At 41.2% G+C, this 18,816-nt stretch overlaps 1 long non-coding RNA gene across 1 annotated transcript in view; it reads left to right on the plus strand.

Annotated features, from left to right (window-relative positions):
- LOC126416309 (uncharacterized) overlaps positions 1-18,816 on the plus strand; it is a 1,765,436-nt gene that overhangs the window by 759,778 nt on the left and 986,842 nt on the right. The window contains exon 3 of the long non-coding RNA XR_007575433.1: positions 7,771-7,815. This is a non-coding gene — a long non-coding RNA (uncharacterized LOC126416309). The remainder of the gene's footprint in view (positions 1-7,770; positions 7,816-18,816) is intronic.

Consider the following 18,816-nt stretch of genomic DNA (forward strand, 5'->3'; position numbering starts at 1 on the left):
TACACGCACACTCTATCAATGGCATAACTTCTTCTTCAGCAGAAATTCCACGAAGAAAGTGAATAATGTAAAAACTTCAGTTACTTCTGTAATGTCCCTCTACTCTCAAAAAACTGTCCTCTGTGTCATCTGGCCTCATGATGTCATACATATTTTCACCAATCGGTCTTTTTCATTCCCAGCAGCTAGCCTCACTTCCTAGCTCCACGCAAATTTGAAAACCTGTTCCTCAGACTAGCCGATAGTTCTGTGCCCTCTTCATGTTATTTGTAAATCTGGATTTTTATCTACTGAAGACACTATTCAGAACATGGCAAAGTGTCAGCCTCCTACTGATACAGGTCCTTTCATTCATCCAACAGCTTTATACACCAACCAAGAGTGAAAAAATGCTGTAAAGCTAAACAAAAGCTGCCACGTGCCAGGTGGCCAGCTGGACAACACAGTTTTGCCCACCTGTCGCCTGACCCTGTGCTGTTTCCATAAACGCCCTTGTGCATGCTGCATACAAAGCCCCATTTTTCCTGTCGGACACCACATCACCTGTCCTGAGTTCATCATGTGTACAGTTCCTAAACCTTCTCAGAAACACTAAGAAAAGTCCCAAGCCAGGTTACATATTAAAACGATAATGATGCAAAATACAAACACGAATTCCTTACAGACAAATTGAAAAACTGATAGAAGCCGACCTCGGAGAGGATCAGTTCGGATTCCATATAAATGTTGGAGCACGTGAGGCAATACTGACCCTACGGCTTATCTTAGAAAATAGATTAAGGAAAGGCAAATCCACGTTTCTAGCATTTGTAGACTTAGAGAAAGCTTTTGACAATGTTGACTGGAATACTCTCTTTCAAATTCTGAAGGTGGCAGGGATAAAATACAGGGGGCGACAGGCTATTTACAATTTGTACAGAACCCAGATGGCAGTTATAAGAGTCGAGGGGATGAAAGGGAAGCAGTGGTTGGGAAGGGAGTGAGACAGGGTTGTAGCATATCCCCGATGTTATTCAGTCTGTATATTGAGCAAGCAGTAAAGGAAACAACAGAAAAATTCGGAGTAGGAATTAAAATCCATGGAGAAGAAATAAAAACTTTTAGGTTCACCGATGACACTGTAAGTCGGTCAGAGACAGCAGAGGACCTGGAAGAGCAGCTGAACGGAATCTACAGTGTCTTGAAAAGAAGATATAAGATGAGCATCAACAAAAGCAAAACGAGGATAATGGAATGTAGTCGAATTAAATCGGGTGATGCTGAGGGAATTAGATTAGGAAATGAGACGCTTAAAGTGGTAAATGAGTCTTGCTATTCGGGGAGCAAAATAACTGATGATGGTTGAAGTAGAGAGGATATAAAATCTCGGCTGGCAATGGCAAGGAAAGCGTTCCTGAAGAAGAGAAGTTTGTTAACCTCGAGTATAGATTTAAGAGTCAGGAAGTCGTTTCTGAAAGTATTTGTATGGATTGTAGCCATATATAAAAGTGACACTTGGACGTTTAATAGTTTAGACAAAAAGAGAATAGAAGCTTTGAAATGTGGTGCTACAGAAGGATGCTGAAGATTAGATGGGTAGATCACATAACTAATGAGGAGGTATTGAATAGAACTGGGGAGAAGAGAAATTCGTGCCACAGCTTGACTAGAAGAAGAGATCGGTTCGTAGGACTTATTCTGAGGCACCAAGGGATCACCAATTTAGTATCGGAGGGCAGTGTGGAGGATAAAAATCGTAGAGGGAGACCAAGAGATGAATACACTAAACAGATTCAGAAGGATGTAGGTTGCAGTAGGTACTGGGAGATGGAGAAGCTTGCACAGGATAAAGTAGCATGGAGAGAGAGCTGCATGAAACCAGTCTCTGGACTGAAGACCACAACAACAATGATGACTAGAAGTTACTGAGAAGTCAGCACACACAGTTACTACAGGGAGACAATTATTGAACTGTAGCAAATAAAATCGTAATAACTTCTGCACGGTTTGCGTTAGGGCGTTCAAACTGCACGGATAGCCGGGGGGCATGATAGGAATAAGTATGAGCATGCACGATTTGGTTTAGCGGGAAAGACAACTTCCATTTGGATGGGTTCTTGAATAAACAAAATTGGTGCATTTGGAGGACTGAGAATCCGCATATCGCGATCAATAAGTCTCTTCATCCTCAAAGGGTGATTGTGTGGTGTGCAGTGTCCAGTCGCGGAATAATCGGTCCGATATTCCTTGAAGCCGTGGTGACTACCGAACGGTACGTGAATGTTTTCGAAGATGATTTCATCCCCATTATCCAAAGTGACACTGATTCCGACAATGTGTGGTTCATGGAAGACGAAACTCGTCCCCATCGAAGTAGAAGAGTGTCTGATGTTCTGGAGTATTACTTTGGGGACCGCATTGTTTGTGTCCATTTTTAAAGGATAGGAAATTCCTAGTGGTGGTACGTGATACTCTCCGCCATGCTCCGTACGGTGCCTTACGGTGAATGTATATAGATGTAGATCACTGATGCAATGATAGATGAAATGACCGAGTAATGCTGCTCTTAGCCGAGGAAAGTGATGTGTGGACATCAGCGAGCAGGCCGAGGAGGTCAGAATGTGTCCCTACAATCGAACTGAATCGGGGCCGTTACTCCAGCGGAAAAAAATGGTTCAGCGCTGCTACTGATTCGTGCACGCGTATTTCCCATCTCATAATAATTGTAGTCGTGTGGGGTGGTCCTTTAGTTTCGACACTCGTTTCTCATTAATGAAATGTGGGGATTACGTATTCATCCGGTCAACCAGGTTTAAGTTTTCACTGGTTACCGGACTCTTCAGATGAGTAACGGGAAGATTCCTTGCAATTAGACACCGTAAAAATCCTCCACAATCTTTCACTGTTCAAGATCGTACTCCGTCCCATCTTATCTCACCACTGACAGGCACGTAACTTCCGTCCGGTACATTTATGTACGTTTAAGTATTACTGAATTAGGGAAGAACATTTCAAATAATTCGTTGTACACTATGCAACAAATTAAAAGATCACTTTTTCTAAACCTTGTGATTGTCTCCCATTGCGACGTATAAGTTTCAAAAATAGTTCAAATGGCTCTGAGCACTATGGGACTTAACTTCTAAGATCATCAGTCCTCTAGAACTTAGAACTAATTAAACCTAACCAACCTAAGGACATCACACACATCCATGCCCGAGGCAGAATTCGAACCTGCGACCGTAGCGGTCGCGCGGTTCCAGACTGTAGTGCCTAGAATCGCTCGGCCACCCGGCCGGCTATAAGTTTAAAATTTGGCTCAAAGGTACCTACGACGTCCCTCTGTAATTATGCAACGTTACCCTTGGTTGGGTGGCGCTTCAAACATCGAGGTGTCTACATATGCGAAAACAGTGGCGAGAGCTCAGAAGTTCATGCGAGGTGTAATGATTCTCACTTTGGTGCTAAAATTCACAGCAGCTCTGGCCAACTTCACCATGAATGTGTCAGACAATGGAAGGTCGTCACACTCTCCCTGTCCCCCGCCCTAACGTCTTATGCTTATTTTGCGCCTTCTTTTCACGCTTCTGCGGTGATGGCTACCACCGTGACACACAGCGTTGAAGTCGCGCGGCGTTCTTATGGATGGCTGAGGAAAACATTTCGCTCACAGCGTTTCTCAGGATCGACACGAAAATGGCTCAAGGGGAGGAACAAACGGCGTCAGTGAAACCACCCCTTTCCTTGGGGAACTGGTTTCCGCACACGCATCACTACCGAAAATAACAGTTCGCAGTGTGATGAGCGGTTGGACGACGTCCCTTACAATTTTTGGCACCCGCCAGCGATTCCGCCCTTCTCTAAGGTTGAAGTTTCTCAATCTGAGAGACAGAAGGACGATCTGTTTAATTGTTAAAAACCGTTCAACAGCCAAGATCGCATAAAATACTCTTTTATTTGATATAACCTGTTTTATCAGACTATGCTATAACCTTCAGATCTTAAATTCTTTTGAAACCGGTTTTTTACATGAAAAATATTTTATGGGATCTCGGGTGTTGAATAGTTCTTTAACCTCTAAGGATAATGTGTGTCAGCAAAGCCACTAAGAGCTATCGCGCCCCTTTGGTGTACAGTACGAACGCAATTTTTGGTTAAAAAAAATGGTTCAAATGGCTCTGAGCACTATGGGACTCAACATCTTAGGTCATAAGTCCCCTAGATCTTAGAACTACTTAAAGCTAACCAACCTAAGGACATCACACACACCCATGCCCGAGGCAGGATTCGAACCTGCGACCGTAGCAGTCCCGCGGTTCCGGACTGCAGCGCCAGAACCGCACGGCCACCGCGGCCGGCGCAACTTTTGGTCTGGTGTGCAGGAGTGAGATCAGTAGAACCTTTCAAATCTGTTCTTATCCGCGGGGGGGTTGCGACATTAACAGTGCGTGAATTAAACAGAACGAGGTCCCTCTAAGACAATGTAAATCGGCGATTACCTCGGTGCCACCCATCCATATTTTTTGAGCACTTTAAAAATGTACCTTTACGGAGTCTGAGGCACTACCAGCCAGGCTACGCTGCTCCTGCAGCCTCTGATTGGCTCCGTATAGGTACATTTCTAAAGTGTTCAAAAAAGAAAGACTGGTGGTGCCGACATTGTGGCTGACTTTGGCACAATACCTCTATAGTCATGCATTATCAATGACGCAAACCCAACCACACCTGTCTCCCACAGCGCCCCAGGAAAGTGCGAAACACAAGGGCTAAAAGAGTATTAGCACCCATTATTGCTTTGGATTGTCTTCAGGTTTCGACAAATGGTTTTGAACAATCCCTAGTGGTTCCATCGTCTACACTATAGCAAAAACTGCGGTCGCGCGGCATTGCAAAGTGGTGTGATGACGTTCAGTGTATTTGCTGGTCGACTGTGCTCATATAGTAGGTTGAATCATCCGGGGAGTTTCTGCAACCTCAAAATTTGTCGAGAAAACACGTTCTGTTACTCACCGCACCGCGAGGTGTCGTTCTTCACAGCGAAGTATGTGGAAATCAACGCCCTAAGGAAAGGGGTGGTTTCATTGACACCCTTTATATGCCACCCCGGTGTCGATTCTGAGCTATGCTGCGTTCGAAGTATTTTCCTCTGACGCTCGTAAGAAAGCAGCGTGATTTCCCTGCTCGGCGTCGCAGTTCGCACTTCCATCACTGAGGCGTCAAAAGAAGGAGTGAAATTTAAGAGGCGCTCTGACGATCGTCTCCCCGTGTGAAACGTCAGCGGTTGCGCTGAGCACGACTGAGATGACAGTTCGTGCCAGCGCAACATCAGTAGCCCACCTTGCACCGCACATCAAGTTCTCAGCTCTGGCCTTTTTTTTTTTTTTCGCATGTCTCGACACCTTCCCGTTCGGAGCGTCACCGAGCCGAAGGGTGACGTCGCAGGATGCCACGATTTTGTATTATTACAGAGGAAAGTTTTGGGTACCTTTGAGCCACATTTCAGTGTTGTAATGGCAGACTATACGGGGTTTTGTAAAAGTGATCCCTTAATAATGTTGCGCAGTGTGTTTACCAAACAGGAAGTGGACAGTATCTCGCCAAACAACAGGGTAGACGTTTGAGGCTGTCTGTGATAATACAAGTTCCATAGTTTCACAGAATTCTTTTCCAGACCATGTACTTTACCTAATCAAGTACTTGCACAATAGCACGAAAGACGATTAATTAATTGTTCCGTTTACGGCTGACACAAATGTGATTGTGAAAGATCTGGTGTTTTTATAAAGTATTTGTCAAATAATGTACTTGCGTCCATTTCATGGATAATGGGAAAGAGGTTACCTCAAATTTAACAAAACACAGTGCATGCAGTACCTGGCAGAGAAGTCTAGTAAAAAACAAGTTTTCTGATTACAAGATGTCAAAATAATAATACATGAACTCAAAAATTCATATGCTTGTCACTGTAGACGGATGTGAAGCTGTGTTAGAAGCATCGTATTCAGGAAATTATACAAAAACTGAGTTTCGCTGTATTCACTAAAAGATGTGTCTCCGCCGTCTCAGACACGGAAAATCGAAAACCTTTTACTTTTCCTACTTTCCTACTTTATATCTCTTAAAAATGAGATTCTGGGTGGAGCATGTCTATAAATGATGCAAGAAGATTCGTAGCGCGCGAATTGCTTCTGAGAATTGTCGGCATTGTCAGTACATACCGTTGTTCAAGCGTCTAGAAATTATTTTTCATCGTATTTGTTATTAATTGTGTAGACTCTCAACACTGGACACAAAATCTATTTGGCTTTCGACATTCATTTCTCTCGGTGCACAAAAAGGGTGGGCATTATTCAAAAATATCGGTTTCCAATTGACTTCCCATTGAACTGAAAATTGTGAATCACAACTCTCATATTTCCAACTGTAATTTGGTTCGCTTCCTTGGTCCATCTTTGAATTTTTTATCTGTTACAGTATTTCCTCGTACTGTACTAAAGCTTTCCTATATAATGTGTATTTGTGGATACAACTGCAGATATTTTGCTGTCAGGTTTTGTTTAATTTTCTGACTACCAGTAACTATCAACATTCTCTGAATTGTGTGCATTTTCGTTCCACGATCAGCGTATTCACAAACGTACAGTAAGCGACATGATGTACAAGGAGCAGTTTTGTGTCCCTGTTTCTTATTTACTGTGCAAACATGGTGTTTGCACATGGTGTTGGAACAAACTTGTAACAACTCAGCAAGTGCATACAATTACAGACGAAGTGAAAATGGCTTTTAATTCACACACATAAGTATGGATGTCAGCATTTGATTCTACGTTACAAAAATAGGTAAATCGCTTAGCTTCCTTCTTTCTGTGTCTACAAAGCAATTCCATGCACCGGCAACTCCCTAAAAATACAAGTGAATGCATCTATTTTCATCTAAGAGAAAACAGCTATCTCAAATCTTATCATAATAAAATCAGTATTCACAAAGCAGTAGCCCTATACAACGCGTACGCATACTGTTGAATTAGTCGTTCATTAAAAGCTAACGCTCATCACTGTTCTTTCTAGTATTTTCAAATGTTTCTAACAAAATACATTTTAACAGTATTTCAGCCTTTGTCAAATCAAATTATTAACCTATAATCCATCTTTCCTAAACCGTTATACGTATCAACACAGAATAACTGCAATTGAAGACCTCAAATGTATCTATTACACTTCACTTGTAAATCTGGGATTTGGAAGAAAATCTTACATCACTGCTATGTGTGTTCCAACAGATCGAGTGACAAGTAGTTCCGTAAAACAACATCAGAGCCGAATTACTATCATACCGTGAAAGAAAAGAAATGAGGATAGTGTAGTAATAGAATAAATATGTCGTTTAAGCTCCATGTGCTCGTATATAGCGGTACAAAGAGTGTAACTTGTTAGGGAATTGTAACGATAATTAACGCCATTCCTATAAAACATTAAAGAAAAATTAATTCAGTTACTGAAATTACCTTATAGATATCAGTTGCATACCAGATTATATTCACTGCATATATGATTTCATGTCGTTATTATTCCATAATCTAAAATTAATCTGTCTTCAGCGGTATAAAGTGGTCTGTTTTCAGTACATATGCAAAAAATTTAAAATATCATCTGCATAGGAGTGTTCTATTTTAGCATTTCCCGTTGTATGTTTTAAAAATTTCGTGTGCATGTACACAGTATACAGTTAGAGATAAATCCTTTTGCCGTATTCTGCGTGCTTAATGGAGTGCGTTTATTTTTTATTTCCAGGTTCGCGTGGACTGTTCAGCATTGTTCCACCAGCGGCAAATAATAGTGAGTACTCCTCGTGTTTTCCTCGTCAAGTGACATTAATCAGCTGTGTTGGCCCATTCTTGTACTAATCTGTTAGCTGCGCAACACGATTTTCGCATTGCTGCATCCACTTAATTGGCAATAACAAGAGCACTCGACCTGTGTACTCTGTAGGAGGGTGTTTGTTTTCCACTTCCCTGAAACGCGAAATTAACAACAATTTTACACGAATCTCGGTGTCAGTTTTGACTCGCAAAGCAGTGAATCAACGTATAAGAGGTGCTTTAGACTGAGAACTCATTCAGAAGTAGAGTTATATCAAATTTTCAAGAAAAAAAATTGATGGAGCGTTTCTCATTCAGATAACAGTATGAGCCACTTTAAATAACTCTTAATGCATTGCTGTGGACTTCCACGTTTAAAGAAAAAATGTATTGTGTAGTATGAGGGACGTAAAGGTGTCGAACTATTTGATAATACGAGTGCACGTCTCTGAAAAGTATCATTCTTAATTAAATGAAAAATTTCTTAGCATTTAACATTCTTTTGTAAATTTCGGTCTACATTGACGCAAAAAGAGCATAATATTCGAAGAATATGGGTTACATATAATCATTTCTGAAATTTCTATTCTTGGAGGCCGAATAAAAGCTTTTCTTCAGATGGAGACGATTTTCTAAATTTACTTACAGTATTTTCTGTACCATTTCATACGTCATGATGGCAAAAGATTCTCCGTTGGTGTATGTATTGTCGTTTCCGCTTTGTTTTTTATTCTTCATTTTGTTGTTATGGTGGTGACTAAAAGTGGAATGACACACTATCAGTGAAAACAGAAACACCTGAGAGGAGGTGAGCCGGCCTCAGTAGCCGAGCGGTTCTAGCCACTTCAGTCCGGAGCCGCGCGACTGCTACGGTCGCAGGTTCGAGTCCTGCCTCGGGCATGAATTTGTGTGATCTCCTTAGGTTTGTTAGGTTTATGTAGTTCTAAGTTCTAGGGGACTGATGACCTCAGATGTTAAGTCCCATAGTGCTCAGAGACATTTGAATTTTGAGAGGAAGAGAAAAGAAAGACCGAGCACCACGATATAGAAATACTATGGTAGTGGACACATACAGTACCAAATATTTTCCGAAATCAAACCACAAGAAGAACTTACGAAAACAGCAATTCCAGTCAAAAGTAACTCCTTAAGACAATCGTAATTCAAGAATGTATCATCAGAAGTGCAACACATTTGAAAGGAAGATATGTTACACGAAGTGGGAAAAACATTTGGCCCAGGGTAGAAAAAAGCATATAAATGTGGACTTTTGCAGAAACTCGACTTCTGCAGAAAACACAACCGTAAAGTTACTAAAAGACGTAGTCTACACACAAATCAATAGAGCTTGCTATAGGAACATCTAAAACCACAAAAAGCGTATGAACAAGATAGTAAGGAAAAAGAAAGAACCCTTAAATGACGAGACAGATTTACAAAACGACACATTTTGCAAATTAATAGAATACAAGCACAAAATTAAATAAAACCACAGAATGAACTATACGATTTGAAGGCTATATGTGATATAAACTAAATGTGAAGCATACAGCTAAGCCAAATGCAACTAAAAATTGAAGGATTATTCTACAAATCGAAGCAATGTTGCCAGTGAGTGTGCAGTGCAAGACTCCGGATTCCATTTTTGCTGATAAGGAAAGGCTAAAAATGTTGTCTTCATGATGTATCGACAGGAAGAGCATGCACTGTTAGTAATTAGTAAAAATTGACAGTAACAGAAGTAAGAAATATGCAAAACTGTTCCAAATGTTTACTATGTCACTAATGATAGTGCTTTGCCAATGAAGCCAAATCAACGAAAACAAAAATTTTCTCGCAAGTTTGTTTGCATGACCATCCTCCACAGCAAGCACAGAAATATATGTTTTGTAAATAAAAAGCGTCTTTTCTCGCCGCGCTCTATTGTGTTTCTGACAGACGCCTTTACGTTTTTTTACTTTAAGGCATCTCCTGAGGGATCTAGAATGATAAACCCACAGCAACTGACATTATGACTCCCCAATCCTCGAACCACCCATCCTCACAAAACTGGCAGCACTTCGACACATGCTCCATAGACTCAACGCTATGGCGTTCAAAGAGGAAAACTACCAAAAAGAACTGGACATAATAACGTAGATAGCCAAAAATAATGGTTACAATAGTAACATAAGTCACAAAGCTAAACAACAAACGGCTCCCCGTCGGAGGTTCGAGTCCTCCCTCGGGCATGCGTGTGTGTGTTGTCCTTAGCGTAAGTTAGTTTAAGTTAGATCAAGTAGTGCGTAAGCCTAGGAACCGATGACCTCAGCAGTTAGGTCCCATAGTCCTTACCACAAATTTCCCAATTTTCCAATTTCCTAAACAACAAAATGAAAAGATAAGTAAAAGCAGAAAACACAAAATCACAGCCAACAACAAAATAGAACCAAACACAATCACAAACACTCAGTACCAAAACAACTATACGGAGTAATCGGGGAAATGTAGAAGGAAACGCATGAAGGTACACAATGACACACAAGCGCAAACTTACATATAAAATCACCAATATTCTCAAAAGACAAGACATAAACGTAGCACACACAACAGATAATTCTATCCAAAAATACACCCCAAAGCTGACAAGGAACATAAAGATTTACCAGAAAGAAGGTATATATCAATTACAGGGTAACATTTCTGATAGCAGATGCATAGGACAAATAGGCAGAAAACTTCATGTCACATACAAAGAACACATGAGAGACTGAAAGCATGACACGAACCTGTCTCCATTTGCAGAACACCTAAGAGAACACAATCACAAACCAGCCACTATTGAAGAAGACATGAAAATAATTGGAATCAACAATAAAAAACATCGCCTTACCCTTCAAGAACATTACGACATACAGATAACTAAAGCAGAAGAAAACCTGTTGAACGTCAAATACACATTCCAAACAACTCTTTGTTTACACTATTAGATGAAATAATATAGTGACATTTAAACAGAAGATTATTTTCATAATAGTATCAATATCACCCAACCCCTATCCACTGACTTGTCCATGCTCGTCTCTAAAAAAACATTTAAACCAAAATTCAAATCAGCTTAATACCAAAACTGAATAACTACCAACATACCCACCCACCCGCCCACACACACATACACACACACACACACACACACACACACACACACACACACACATGAACAGAGCTAGATATAAATATAGCACAAATGAATAGACGTTAGTTTTCAGCCTATACTTCGTTAGGTAGGCAACATGTAGGTAAACAAACCAAACGGGATGATACATATGGTGAACTTAAAACACTTACCTCTGTAAATCACAGCGTTCGATCAAATATCTACATTTAATTACCGAAGACTAATAGTGGGCCACTTCAACAAGGGCAAAGAATACGAAAATAGTGAAGAGAAAATTTCGCAACAAGAAAACGAGCTTATGAAATTATTGTGCGACCTCCAGCTTGTGAGCAGATGCGAGAAAATGCAGATGCCAAACAAAAACGCGAGGAATTGTAAAAAGCCACTTATTTACTTAAAAATGAAACGTGGACTGTTTCATAATATAAAACCTTATATATATATATATAGGGTGCTACAAAAAGGTACGGAAGAAAGAAAATATATTATGTGGACATGTGTCCGGAAACGCTTACTTTCCATGTTAGAGCTCATTTTATTACTTCTCTTCAAATCACATTAATCATGGAATGGAAACACACAGCAACAGAACGTACCAGCGTGACTTCAAACGCTTTGTTACAGGAAATGTTCAAAATGTCCTCCGTTAGCGAGGATACATGCATCCACCCCTCCGACGCATGGAATCCCTGATGCGCTGATGCAGCCCTTGAGAATGGCGTATTGTATCACAGCCGTCCACAATACGAGCACGAAGAGTCTCTACATTTGGTACCGGGGTTGCGTAGACAAGAGCTTTCAAATGCCCCCATAAATGAAAGTCAAGAGGGTTGAGGTCAGGAGAGCGTGGAGGCCATGGAATTGGTCCACCTCTACCAATCCATTGGTCACCGAATCTGTTGTTGAGAAGCGTACGAACACGTAGACTGAAATGTACAGGCGCTCCATCGCGCATGAACCACATGTTGTGTCGTACTTGTAAAGGCACATGTTCTAGCAAATGGCTCTGAGCACTATGCGACTTAACTTCTGAGGTCATCAGTCGCCTAGAACTTGGAACTACTTAAACCTAACTAACCTAAGGACATCACACACATCCATGCCCGAAACAGAATTCGAGCCTGCAACCGTAGCGGTCGCGCGGTTCCAGACTGAAGCGCCTAGAACCGCTCGGCCACTCCGGCCGGCACATGTTCTAGCAGCACAGGTAGAGTATCCCGTATAAAATCGTGATAACGTGCTCCATTGAGCGTAGGTGGAAGAACATGGGGCCCAATCAAGACATCACCAACAATGCCTGCCCAAACTTTCACAGAAAATCTGTGTTGATGACGTGATTGCACAATTGCGTGCGGATTCTCGTCAGCCCACACATGTTGATAGTGAAAATTTACAATTTGATCACGTTGGAGTACATACTGACGAAACTAAAATGAGCTCTAACATGGAAATTAAGCGTTTCCGGACGCATGTCCACATAACATCTTTTCTTTATTTATGTGTGAGGAATGTTTCCTGAAAGTTTGGCCGTACCTTTTTGTAACACCCTCTATTCTATATATATATATATATATATATATATATATATATATATATATATATTCATAATATAACACATATGAAAACAAAACTATATCATTCCAGATCCCACTGAAGATCCCTTAAAGTAAAAAGGCGAAACGCGTGTTGGAGAAATAAAACAGTGCAGCAAGAAAATGTGATTTTTATTTACAAAACCAAAGTTTTCTCAAACTGAAGGGCTGTTTGAACAGAAAAACAGCAAAATAATAAAAATAGTTTGATTGTATGATTTCGGTCTCACAGGTCAGTGAATTCTGTTTTGTACACAATATTTCGCTTTAAAATCTTATGTTCCGAAAATCCGAGAAGTGCTGTCAATGTTCTGGACTTCAATAAGATTTGCTGTTATAATGGTTTCGACAGTCGTGAATTATGTGAGCTATCAGCAGTGTTTGGTGTTTTCTATATTCAGATGGGTTTGCATTTATGTGAAGACCCCATCTTTCACCCTTTTCACGCCTTTATGCTCTTCCTGTTTGATATGTCACATGAATGGCTTTCCATTTGAAAATTACGATCTGCATCCAAAATGGCGGCTTCCGAAATGGCCACCATGTCGGTAAGAGCCCCACAGGTTCTCCCCCTCTTCCATCTCACACTATGTAAGTTTAAATTTCTGTTCATATATCCGGTTCTCTTTTTTGTTGTAGTTGTTGTAATGGTGGTTGAGTACTGTGGATAACCGTGTAGAAAGCAATGAATGGTTTTATTTCTGCGTTTCTTCCGCCGACCTGAGGACTCAACTTTTGACACTGAAAGAATCCCACACAGCCGAATATAAACCAACATTAATTTTCTAATTTGCTGATGGTACTATTATTCGTTTATTACCAGTTGGCATTGGACTAGCAACTAATCTGTCCCACACTCTATCTTCTACAAGTACATGCCATCGACGACTACTTGTAAAACGCCTTCTTCCTTGGCCACTCCGTCACAAAGTGAACGAGTTTATGATGCTGTAAACATTCCCTCCATTTTGTACGAGGTAAACTTGTTCCGATCTATAGCCAGCCTAGCTCTTTGGTGATTGCCCGAACTTCAGTAAGAGTGGACGGTCGTTCTCAAGGAATTCGTGCGGATGGGTTGTTCGAGAGCAGAGCAGGCACGAGCTCCAGTTACGCTACTGGCTCCCCTGTCTGGGCACTGCATGGAGGGATGGACAGGGCGCTAAACCCTGTGAGTCGTTTTCGACCTGACTGTAGGATTTAAAAACTTTGCACCTTTCCGTAGAGCAGTACATAATCTTACTTCTGCACTGCATGTAATAAGTGATTAAGACATTCATAATACTTTGGCCTATGGCTGGCGACTGGTACGTTTTTCCGACCTGTCCTCGCCATACCACCACCTCCTCTGCTCATTCCACGCTCTAAACGTTCCGATTAATTCTAGTAGAGTTTCCCTCTCAATGGATCGACGGGGAACTGAATCACCTGAATCAAATTCGATAGTCTTAGCCACTGTGCCATCTATCTTAGTGGTATATATATCGGTAAGGGGATGCTGAGTGGTCAGCGAGGCAGAATGACAATCCTAAGGGCCCAGGTTCGATTCCCGGCTGGGTCGGAGATTTTCTCCGCCCAGGGACTGGTTGTTGTGTTGTTCTCATCATCATCATTTCGTCCCCATCGACGCGCAAGTCACCGAAGTGGCATCAAATCGAAAGACTTGCACCCAGCGAACGGTCTACCCGACGGTAGGCCCTAGTCACATGACATTTGTTATTAGGGGATACGACGTGGCCTCATAAAGCGCTCATAAAGGACGAAGTGGAAGGACTGGACCGTTGGGGAGAGAGAACTTCATTTATATTTTATTGCACAGAAACTTTTATTCATGTAAACGATTAATTTTGATAATAATTATAAGGAAAATTTTTGTCAAATGAGTGGTTATCAGATATGTAAACATGCACAAGTTGTCTTTGGAACAATTATTCTGACAGAGTGAAGGCAACAAACTAGGATTAAATAACAGTTTCCTGAACAGCTTGTTGTTATAGTGATTACTAGTTACACATCAGACGGCAGCAACCGATTAATGCTAATGCAACTTTCATTGGATTGTTGGACCATGTTTAACAGTAGAAAGATAGGAATCAGTCATTAGAGATCAAGAAATTACGATCCAATAAATCGCGTGTCGTAATGTGACAATGAACACGCTACAACTTTAACTCCTTAAATAAATAATCTTATCCTAACGAGCTCAGGCTGTGCGCTTAGAATAATATTAGATAAAATAACATCAAATTAGTACCAAAACACCTTAAACAAATTATCACTGCTTCCAAGCAGTAACCAAATCACACCCAAACCCCAGGTATTTTAAACAAGTAATTTAAGTCACACTAATATATGATTGCCTCAGGGAAAGGCATAAAATGCTAAATTCCCCGTACAATAATTACACGTCCTTGATGGATACAAATATTCAAGACTCCATAGAAAGATCTGGTGGAATGAACACACATTGGTGCATCGATCTGTTCAGCGATTCACAGCACTTTCTGAAACAGACTAAACACTAAAATTAAGAAGTAATATACTAAGCTCCAAGTTTTAAATGGTAAACCAGCATATGGACGCAATCAAATGTCAAAACGAGTTACTGCGGTCAAAATGGCACAACAAGTTTCGTAGGGCCGAACCACGAGATAAATTGTGCACAGATTTTGTGTGATCGACAATGAACCAGTAAACTGCTCATGATCATCACACTTGCAATACTGAGTGCAGCAAATGTGTCTCCAACGAGTGACGTAACTACAACGATATCAGTAGAAGTTCGTGTCCAACAACATCGGGAAGGTAGGTCACGAGTCAGAAGCCGCAACAACGACCACCAAAATTATTTTCCGCGCAGTCCATCCCAAAACACGCCCAATACAGCCGGCGTCGACACGAATGGACGTGTTCATAGTTACATTATTCGCTGTCCAGGTTGCCTCGCGTGTCCGTATCCACCACACGCTGTCACGCCGATGTTCACTGCCCCTCACTCCGCACGTTCGCTCGGTCGATCACCTCTCTCCGAGTACGCCACCTCGAGATTGCATCAGGAGCGCGGAAAGGGTACGATCTCTGGAGGAGAATCGATAGGACGAAAGCGTTGATGGCTCTTCAGTTTTACTGCAAGGTACTGCGGTTGCTCTGAAAAATGGCGAGGATACTGGCATCCTAGTTCGAAAGGTCAAAGTATATCAACGAGGCACAGAAATATGAGTAAAAGATTTAGGAGTAAGAACCGTCCTTTGAAAGCTATGTGGCTAGGTGAAATGCATAGCTGGTGGTTGCACACATCCTGGTCTAAAGAAAAATCGACCGTTGCTCTTCCATTGGGGAAGGAAAAAAAAAGGCGCTGATTTCGACTCAGTCTGAATACTTTTAACTTGTGTGTGACGTATTTATTGAAAAGAATGTGTCAAGTGTCCCTTAAGTTGAAGCCTAACAGGAAGCGGTAGTCTGTCTCTTTAGAAATCATTAGGGACATTTCATTGTTTTTAAAATCCTGCATGACATTACAAGTAGTTTATCCATGATCTACGTGACTTACAAACAATCATTCAACTGTTACTAGAATGTCGATCATCGGTCCGAGACCTGTACCACAAAGGAGAGTTAGAATGAAGCACATATGTTGCTAGTGATTAAATAATCCAGGCTGGATCGCCAATGGAAACAGTCAAATGGCTCTGAGCACTATGCGACTTAACTTCTGAGGTCATCAGTCGCCTAGAACTTAGAACTAATTAAACCTAACTAACCTAAGGACATCACACACATCCATGGCCGAGGCAGGATTCGAACCTGCGACCGTAGCGGTCGCTCGATTCCAGACTGTAGCGCCCAGAACCGCACGACCACTTCGGCCGGCACTAACAGGCAGTAAGTAATTTCCGGCAAGGTGAACTAATTTGAAATGAGTCTGCTGGTGGCGTGACGGAGTGGGGTGTCTAACAGAGAGCTATCCTTCCTGTTGAAAACTGAAACTTTATCAGTCATTTGGATACAGGTTTACACAAGGAATTCTCGAAGAAACACGCCCTTGGCATATAAGTATGCCTGATGGCCCTAATTAATTAACAGTCAAAGACTGACTAAGATCAGTCACTGTGGAAACGAGGATAGAGGAAATTCATTAACTGCACGTTTATTTCCCAGGAATTTACGCACATGGAGAAAAAATAAACATAACGAACGCCTTCGTTCGAAGTTAACATAATGCACACGAAGAATAAAACCGTTTCAGCTACACATAATACACACATGACCGGCCTGTAAACTACGTGGAAACTTAGCATAAAAGAGGTGTTGATTCCAGAGAACGCGACTTCATAGATTATAAACGATGTGTCAGGAAGAACTGGGTATACGGACAGAAATAGTACTTGCACTTGACAAGTTCACGCTCAAGACGTAGTAATAAAGATTCACTGTAATAAACATCCGCTCTCGAATCACGAAAGAATTACAATAACTAAAATTAGAGTCATGAATGAGACCTGAGTCGAAACAAGGCCCCGGGAGTAGACAACATTCCATTAGAATTACTGACAGCCTTGGGAGAGCCAGTCCTGACAAAACTCTATCATCTGGTGAGCAAGAATATAATAATTTCAATCCCAAAGAACGCAAGTGTTGACATATGTGGAAATTACCGAACTATCAGTTTAATAAGTCACAACTGCAAAATACTAACGCGAATTCTTTACAGACGAATGGAAATACTGGTAGAAGCCAACATCGGGTAAGATCAGTTTGGATTTCGCAGAAATGTTGGAACACGTGAGGCAATACTGACCCTACGACGTATCTTAGAAAATAGATTAAGGAAAGGCAAACCTACGTTTCTAGCATTTGTAGATTTAGAGAAAGCTTTCGACAATATTGACTGGAATACTCTCTTTCAAATTCTAAAGATGGCAGGAGTAAAATACAGGGAGCGAAAGGCTATTTACAATTTGTACAGAAACCAGATGGCAGTTATAAGACTCGAGGGGCATGAAAGGGAAGCAGCGGTTGGGAAGGGAGTGAGGCAGGATTGTAGCCTGTCCCTGATGTTATTCAATCTGTATATTGAGCAAGCAACAAAGGAAACAAAAGAAAAATTCGGAGTAGGTATTAAAATCCATGGAGAAGAAATAAAAACTTTGAGGTTTGCCGATGACATTGTAATTCTGGCAGAGACAGTAAAGAACTTGGAAGAGCAGTTGATCGGAATGGACAGTGTCTTGAAAGGAGGGTATAAGATGAGCATCAACAAAAGCAAAACGAGGATAATGGAATGTAGTCGAATTAAGTCGGTTGATACTGAGGGAATTAGATTAGGAAATGGGACACTTAAAGTAGTAAATGAGTTTTACTACTTGGGGAGCAATTTAACTGATGATGGTCGAAGTAGAGAGGATATAAAATGTAGACTGGCAATGGCAAGGAAAGCGTTTCTCAAGAAGAAAAATTTGTTAACATAGAGTATAGATTTAAATGTGAAGAAGTCGTTTCTAAAAGTATTTGTATGGAGTGTAGCCATGTATGGAAGTGAAACGTGGACGATAAATAGTTTAGACAAGATGATAATAGAAGCTTTCGAAATGTGGTGCTACAGAAAAATGCTGAAGATTAGATGGGTAGATCACATAACTAATGAGGAGGTATTGAATAGAATTGGGGAGAAGAGGAGCTTGTGGCACAACTTGACTATAAAAAGGGATCGGTTGGTAGGACATGTTCTGAGACATCGAGGGATCAGCAATTTGGTATTGGAGGGCAGCGTGGAGGGTAAAAATCGTAGAGGGAGACCAAGAGATGAATACACTAAGCAGATTCAGAAGGATGTAGGCTGCGGTAGCTACTGGGAGATGAAGAGGTTTGCACAGGATAGAGTAGCATGGAGAGCTGCATCAAACCAGTCTCAGGACTGAAGACCACAACAACAACAACAACAACAACACTGCGGCTTCAGGTAGACAACTGACGTTAAAGTGGTGTTTCTGAAATTCACACAGTGCCAGTCTAAGTCAAATTCGTGTACAGAAACAAGATCACTCACCGCATCAGATTAACAGCCCGATCTCTATTCTGGTGTAACCACGGATCTCCAGTGCTCTTCACTCCAATATCAAAACTTGGATGTGTATTCAACTTTCGTGTAACTTTTGTGTCCGTATTAAGTGAAGGGCATCTCTGTTGTCTGACGAAAACACAGACCGCTCTGACCAGGAGACACGCGATTCCA

This window comes from Schistocerca serialis, chromosome 8 (assembly GCF_023864345.2).
Source record: "Schistocerca serialis cubense isolate TAMUIC-IGC-003099 chromosome 8, iqSchSeri2.2, whole genome shotgun sequence".
NCBI lineage: Eukaryota > Metazoa > Arthropoda > Insecta > Orthoptera > Acrididae > Schistocerca > Schistocerca serialis.